An 8,442-nucleotide genomic window follows, 5' to 3' on the forward strand; every position below is an offset into this window, starting at 1 on the left:
GGCGAAACCCAACCTCTTTTACGTCATATGAAACTCTATGATGCAAAGGCTCACGTGCCCGGGAGTGATTAACCATAGAGTGGAGGTGGGGTAGAGTGGGAATAAGGGAGCCTGGGGGTCGCAGCCTGAGAGACTTTAATAAGATGCTTAGAAAGCGGAGGTAATTTTATTTTCATTTTCATTTTCGGTATTTTAACTTGTGTATGTTTTAAAGTAGGGTTGTGAGTCCCCCCCCCGATTCTGTTGTTTTATCTTTTTGTAAACCGCTTTGAGGGTTTTTGAGGTGTGTAAATTTTATGAAATTAATTAGTTGATTAATTGATTTGTAGCTTGTAGATCGCGGCGCTTGAAATCTGCCAAGCGCGGGGCGAAATCGGTAGAAATGAACAGGAGGCAATATAAAAGGCCGAAATCCAGGCGGACTCGAAGCTTTCCTTCGTTGAAGTGCTTTGAAATAAACCCAGTAGTTGTGCCGCCAGGGCCTTGCAGAGCCAGGCAGAGGCCCGAGCCAGCCAGATAATGTGCCCCCCCTTTTTTTTTTACCCTGGGGATAACTGAAGTCTTATAAATAAGTATATAAATAATTTTCACAAGAGTTATGCTGACAAATAATTTTATTTCAAGGCTTGAACCGTATCTGCATATAAAGACAAAATGGAAAATATAGATAAATATGCTGACCAAGGCCCCCTTTGGAATCGGAGGCCCGGGCCAAGTGGCCCATGTGGCCACCCCTCCATCTGGGCCTGTGTGCTGCCTCTCAAAGCACAAAAGAAGCTAGAAAATGTCACTGTGTTGCTCTCTCTCTCTCTCTCTCTCTCTCTGGGCAGGATCACTCGCTCACAGAGGTGCCAATGTCCTGGGGCCCTGGGAGCACCCATAAAATTCCACGTGAAGGGGCCGGGAACCCACAAATTTCAGTGCCAGGACCATGGACGCTGCAGCACCCACAGAGCCAAGCTGACACTCCTTTACATCGTGTGTCTGTCATGCGTCTATAAAACACTAATGATGAACTTCAGTAGGTTGGTCCCGACTTTCTTTCCTCTGCTATGGAGAGAGCAAAACATTGAGGGTTTTTTTCCCTCCCCCCCAAAAAAAATACAAAGGGGTCCCTGACACACACACCAGAGCACATTCAGTGGACTCGCCTGTGCACTTGCCTACAAAACTGGTGGTTCTAATTTGTGAAAGCATGTATCATATCTATAATTTTGCCTTTACAAGCCGTCTGCTCTTTTTGCTGGCCAGGCAAGTGCTTCTTTTTAAAGTTTTCATGCATGAGTCCCATCAGGGAAAAAGGCAAGTAAGTAAGTAAGTAAGTAAATAAATACCAACTTTAGCATTGTCAGCAAGCTGTTGTATTCATAACCTGCCTACGGACTTCCCATAGGCATGTATGTAGTGGCTGTCGGAAACAGAATGTTGTGTTAGATAAGGCATTAGCATGATCCGGTAAGGCTTTTTTATTACTGCATTGCAGGGGGTTATACTAGATGACTCTTGGGGTCCCTTCCAACTCTACAGTTCTATGATTCTCATGCTGTTATCATCCATCCCAACCCCTCTTACTTACCTTTTTCATAAACCAAAAGGTACTACAGTGGTAACTCGGAAGTCCAACGGAATCCGTTCCGGAAGTCCGTTCAACTTCCAGAACATTCAGAAACCAAGGCATGGCTTCCGATTGGCTGCAGCAAGCCACGTCAGATATTCAGGTTCCAAAGAACATTCGCAAACCGGAACACTCACTTCCAGGTTTGTGGCTTTCGGGAGCAAAAACGTTCAACTTGCAAGGCGTTCAGGATCCAAAGTACACCTGTAATCTATATAGCCTTTCTTCATGGGGAAGTGTTCCATTTTGATAAATTGGGCTGCCTTTTTCTCCGTAAAACCTTTTCTTCTTAACAATCAGATGAAGCAGGCTCCTCTAGCAAGCAATACAACTTTTTGGGAGCGAACGGGCATGGTTATTTCAAAACACTTGAACAAAATGGGAACATAACCCAGCTCTGCTTTAAAAGTTTGCTTCGTTTCCTAAGCCCCTTCACTCTGAGTGTGCTAATTGCACTGGAAATATGGGCAGCGTGGAACACTTGGTGATACTGTTATATCACTCGAGCTTAAGGATAAAAAAAGAACAGGATTGTTTTAAAAATTATATGTGTAAACATGGTTCCCAAATCAAAGCTTGGATGTGCCTAGAGTAAATTTCACAAAATTACAAAATACTTAATCATATATAAAGAGAAGGTTGGTAGGATTTTGACACAGTACAAAAGAAAATGAAATAGAGAAGAAGCAGCTGTTAAGAGGTACAGGGAAGTCAATAATTATTATTTAGAGTATGCAAATATGTGTAGAAGAATAAAGTAGAAGATGTATGTTAATGTAAAGAAAAAGTTGATGTGTACCTGGAATTTTAAATTGCAATAAAAATGTTAAAAAAAATTGTTTAAAAAACCAAAAATCAAACCCTCCCAAGAGTCCAGTGGAACAGACAGCAGTAACCCAGTTGCTACAGGGGCAGGTGTTCAAGTTGTAGCACACACGGCACACAAGCAGCATTTCTGAGTACAGTGGTGCCTCGCAAGACGAAAAGAATCCGTTCTGTGATTCCCTTCGTCTAGCGGTTTTTTCGTCTTGCGAAGCAAGCCCATTGACGGATTAGTGGATTAGAGCTATTAGCGCTATTAGCGGCTTTTAGCGGCTTATCGGATCAGCTGATAAGCTGCTTAGCGGCTTAGAAAAGGGGGGGGGAGGAAAAAAACCCCGCAGGAACTCGCAAGACATTGTCGTCTTGCGAAGCAAGCCCATAGGAGATTCGTTTTGCGAAGCACCTCCAAAATGGAAAACTCTTTCGTCTAGCGAGTTTTCCGTCTTGAGAGGCATTCGTCTTGCGGGGCACCACTGTACCAGACTAAAACAAGGAAGGAGAGATCATAGGTACATAGGAAGCTGCCTTATACCGAGACTGCACACACCCCATACATTTTAAGCATATTTAAATCTCATGGCTTCCTCTGAAGAATCCTGGGGACAGTAATGTGCCCCTCCCAGAGCTACAGTTCGCGGCGCCATTACAGTTCCAGGATTCCTGGGGAAAGCCATGTAATATAAATGTGCTTCAAAGTATGATGTGAATGCAGCTTCAGTATAAGGCAGCTTCCTACGACCTTCCTTTCTTCTTACTGGACTTTTCAAATTGCCATTGCCAGTTATACTGCCATGTTCTAGAAAATACTTTGCTGTCAGCATGGCATCAGCAGTTTTGAGAAGTTTACTATTTAAACAGCACCACTAGTTGTTCTGCTAGAAACAACATCATCTATTAGACTGGGCTTGGGATTTATGCAAATAAAATGTTTCCTACGCCCTCCTTTATATGTTGTAGTTTTCCAGTTGGTTGGTCATCAAAGGCCCACTAAGGCCCACACTTCCTTTTGCGCCATGTTTCCATGGATTGCCATTTGGTCTGATTCAGCAATGAAATGCTGGTTTTCCTGGGGAAAGCGCCAGGGAAAAACCCTGCTCAGACGCAGACCTGGAAAGCCCAGACCTGTGCCTGGAAAGTGCATAGCAAAAGTAAGTGTAGATGAGCCCTAAGTGAGCTTCATGGCTGTGTGAGGATTTGAATTGGCATTTCACCAGTTCAAGCCTATTCTGTCTACCATGGTGAGCTAATTAACACATGGATTGAACAACAGGAAGGTAACAGCACTGGGATCTGAGGCAGGTAAAATCTTATTACCACAATTAGCCATGTCCCTTGGGATATTGCTACAGCTGTCTGCCAGGAAGGCACAGCCAGGTAGTACTTCAGAAAGATATCTGCAGAGGGGTGAAACTTGGGCTGGAACAAAAGATACTGGAATCTGAAACACAAAGTTTTTCAGTCACAGACATTGTAGCATATTGATCAGCTAATTAACACATCTATTGTGATTAAAAAACAAACATCTCTGATCCGATTCAATTGATAAGTGAATCAGTCAAGACAGTTTCAACATCAATAAATAGCATTGCACATTAATACCTGTGCCAGAAGAATAGAATTTTAAAACCGACATTTGAAATACCTACAGGGTCGCCAACTTGGCGCCTCCCAGCATTCGTGTGTGACCACCCAGGCCTTCTCTGGAGCCCAGTGTCCACCTACCCTCTCCCCACTGAAATTAACCTTGAAACAATCACTTCATTGTAGTCAATGGAATAGAAAATTGCCTTCTACTGAGTCAGACCCTTGGTATAGCTAGCTCAGTACTGTCCACACTGACTGGCAGCTGCTCTCCGGGATTCCAGGTAGGGTTCTTTCCCAGCTATACCTGGAGATGCCAGTGGGGATTGAACTTGGGAAAGCAGATGCTGCCCACAATAGGCTGCCCACAACAGTTTCTCCACTTTGCAAATGTGTCCCCATGCTCCAAAAGCTTGGCAACCTCTGTAAAGACTGATGTTTAACCAGTTTCACAACTTAGTGAAGAGTGTCCCCCCCCTTGTATTTTTTTCATGTGTTGGTAGATGTTTGTAGTGGCCAAACAGGGACAGTGTTTTTATTCTTTCAGAAATAAAGTCAGTCTGGTACTTGTGAATCTCATTGTATTCCGTCCGTTAATGCTGCTGATATTGCGGAATCGTCTTCCACTGTTGTGGCATATATGTCTCTAGTTACAGAGGGAGAAGGTGTTTTTTCTTTTGTAAACTGGAGGTAATCACAGAGTGTGATCTTATCTCATGGAAATTTCCTGTCTACAGTGCCACTGCAGGCGTGTGCATGCACGGACAGGTGTGCCGAGCGGATTGCATTCCACCTGCCCTGTCAAGTTAGATTAACCTTGCCCTCAAATTAGTTCTCTTCATTCCTTTCCACTTATCAGTCTCTCTTTCCTTTTTTTTTGCCTCTGACCTGACTCAAAGGATAATAATATACAGGTATTTGTGGATAATTTATCTGTGTGCATGATGGGAGCAGGTGCTGAATAGCCTGTATTTTTGGATTCAATATCTTAGGCAAAGCAACAAAAGAAAAAGAAATGCCAGACTTAGACATGTTATGATTGCATTTCTTAGTTTTAAAAACAAGTGGAGGCATTGCCACGATACAACGTCCAATCCAATTGCCTGGCTGGCAATACCACTCCAAAGAACATCTGAGGTAAAGCCCCACCACCTTGAAGTCCGGTTCTCAGAAATGAGCATTACGGTTCTATAACTTCCCCCAAAGAAAAGCTTGATGGGATTTCTTGCAACTTTTACAAATGCATAATAAATGTATTTGCACAAAATGTTTATATTTTTGCTTTTGTTTATTGAAAAATCAGAGCTCAGCAGTAGTAGGCTGGGGATTGAGAAAGACCATCAAAGCTCTATGCATGTGGGGAGCACAAGATGAAGAGATTTGTAGAACTATTCTAAAACTATGAGCCACTCCCCCACAATCTATCAACCATCCACTGGTCATCATCTGATTTTGGGATATTCCACATTCTTCAAGATTTTAGGAGTGGGTGTAGAATATGGGGAGAGAAGCAAGAGTTTTTAATGTGGGCATGCTTATCTTCAGATAAATAAGTCTTATTTCAACAAGAGCCCTCAAATTCCATGTTGGTAACATGCTAAGTCACCAACACTTGCTCCACTCACTGACTCACTCCTTACACAAATGATTCTTTGGCACAGGGGTGAGGTACATCTTACCAGGGACCATTAACCTACAGAAGAAAAATCAATGAGGAGCTTTGATTCCCCACCCCCATGGGTCGGTGGCCGGAGGGACACATTTGAAAACATGAATCAGGTTGGCTGTCAGCCAGTCTGATCAGTACCTTCAGTCAGCTCACCTCATTTAGGAGGCTGTCCAGTGCTCTGAAAGTGCAAACTGGGCCCACTAACACCCAAACTGGGCTGCATGTAAAGGAATCCTGAGAACTGCAGCTTGTTAAGATGCTTTGCAAAGGGTAAACTGCAGTTACCAGGATTTGGCGTGTGGGGGCTTTGAATGTATGGTGTGTACCCAGCCCTGACCTGCGCTTTCAAAGGTATTCCTCCTGAAATGAGTTGGGCAATATCTTGCCTGAGAGGAACTCCTCACCTTTGTAGCTCCCTTGTGTAAATAGCCACAGAGGCTTTGGCAGGAGCCTCTTATGCCCTTCAGCCATTTACTCCCAATTGCTAATCTACACATTTTATTTATTTGTAGAAACAGATGCTGATATGGAATTAATAATAATATACTTATATGGAACCACTGTTTTTGTGTTAACATAGTCACAGAAACTCCTAAGCCAAACTGACAAATTTCAACCTGCTCCTTTGAATGGCTATCTACACATCACAACCACTAACGCTGTGGGAACTAAGAAAGATATCAAAGGGGGGAAATGAGCAAAAAGGCCTCATAAAAACTTCCCCAAATACTTTTATTCCAACACACGAGTGTTCCCCCATCTTGCCTTTCAAGCCCTATCTCATACTCCCTTCACGGGAAGTAGAGGAGTTTAGAGGATATGGGATTTTTCTTTTATCAGCAGGGGTGGGGAAGTATTAGTCAACCACTTCTACTTCGCAAAGCACAATATGGCAGTCCTGCCCCTTCAACAGCCTACCTTTGGGTACACTTGGCACTCTAGGTGGGCTCTATCAAGTGGCCTTCATGCTAACACTTTTTTCTTTTTAATCTGTGACGCCTATGTTAATAAAGACATTGCCCAGAAGCTCTTAGGTGAGCAGGTTCCAGCTCTGCTACCCAATGGGGCTGCAGAGTGGAGGTGTTGGTAAAATTGATGCAGACATCCTGGAAGAGCAGCTGTATCTGGGCTGACATGGGATATGCAAGGAGGAGAGAAAAACACGACACCTGACCACAAAGAAGTTATTTCGAGAGTGGAAAGTAACCGTCCTCCAACACCCACCTCTAAGTAATGGAAATAGCCCAGCAAATCGACAAAGATAATGCCCAGCAATGGATTAAAGGATATGGGAGCTCTACGCCGACTGAATTTGAATTCTATACATCTGATGCCCTTAGGCAACCCTCATCCACAGATGCGGAACAGTTATGAACGTCCTGCTAATCCCACAATTTTCATTAGTTGAAACCCCACCCCCACCCTGACCTTTCCAGAATGCATCTATGATACCACTTCTCTTTTTCATTTAACTTCCTCTTCAAAGCTAGATTACAACTCCCATTACACACAACTCCGACCATTACCCAAGAGCCTTGCTGGCAGGCCAATGTCAAAATTTACAATGTAATCCTATGCATGTTGACTAAGAAACAATTCCCACTGAATTTCAATGAGTCCCTAGCGCGGGTAGGATTGCAAGCATTAGCCAGTACTCATCCTTACTGCCCTATCAAACAATGAAACAAACAAACCATTCCATGAAGACTTTTGGAGCAGAACATGCCTCTCCCCACCAAGAGTAGAACAGAACAGGCATCTCCTTACCTCTCCTGAATACTTACAACGCATGAGGGGCTCCCAGTTTAGATGGGTGGGGGTGTGTCTTACTTTACTCCATTCTCTGCCTGATTGTTAATCCATCTCCAGCTCTGTCCACCCAACCAGGCAGTGCAGGGGAGGGTGAGGGGGGTGATGAAAGGGAAAGTGGTCCATAAAATGGATTTGGGGCCATAGTTGAAAAAGTAGATTAGACTCTTTAAGCTGACGGGTGAGAAGGGCAGTTTAGTAGTAGTAAAGTCACTGTTTTTCTCTGGCACAAGATCAAACACCTTTAATTGAGACACTCAACGCAGCAAACGATCACTGCCCTCAGAACAAACTGTGCTGGATGAGAGGACTGGGCACAAATGTCACCACCCTCCCACCATGTCCCCTGTGGTATGCAAGACACAGCCAGCCTGGAAATGGTGAAAGGCAAGCAGACTGCGATCTATACTCAGCAGGCATTCTGCATGAGTAGCGAGAGCTGAAGTTGAACTAGCTCAGAGGTGGCTAACGTGTGGTTTTTCCACTGTTGTTGTATTTTAGCTCACTTCACCCCTGACCATTGGCCATGCTGGAGCCAGAGGCCAACAGGTTAGTGCCTGCTATACTAGGAGGATACTGAATATTGACGCAGCAGACCTGGCTCTTCACAGGCCAGAGGTAGAGTTCCTTTTGTTCAGACTGCTGAGCGACAGCATGGTCTGCATATACTCTTCCTCACTGCCTCCATTTTAAAAACTTGTTTAACAGTGCAAAAATATTAATAAGAAATTTGTTTATCAGAGGCAACAGAAGAGAGGATGCATATATATTCTTACAAACACCTAAGCACACACAGGGAGGGAGACTACAATGTCCCTCTCATATTCCCTGTAATTCTCTGAAGAAAACTATCACCCAACTCCAAACTTTTTTACTTCATTATATAAAAAGCAAAGGTAGCCAACTCGGTCTATAAGAAAATAATAATCCCAAATCCAGTTGGGCA

Source organism: Podarcis vaucheri (assembly GCF_965113315.1).
Source record: "Podarcis vaucheri genome assembly, chromosome: 17".
Taxonomy (NCBI): domain Eukaryota; kingdom Metazoa; phylum Chordata; class Lepidosauria; order Squamata; family Lacertidae; genus Podarcis; species Podarcis vaucheri.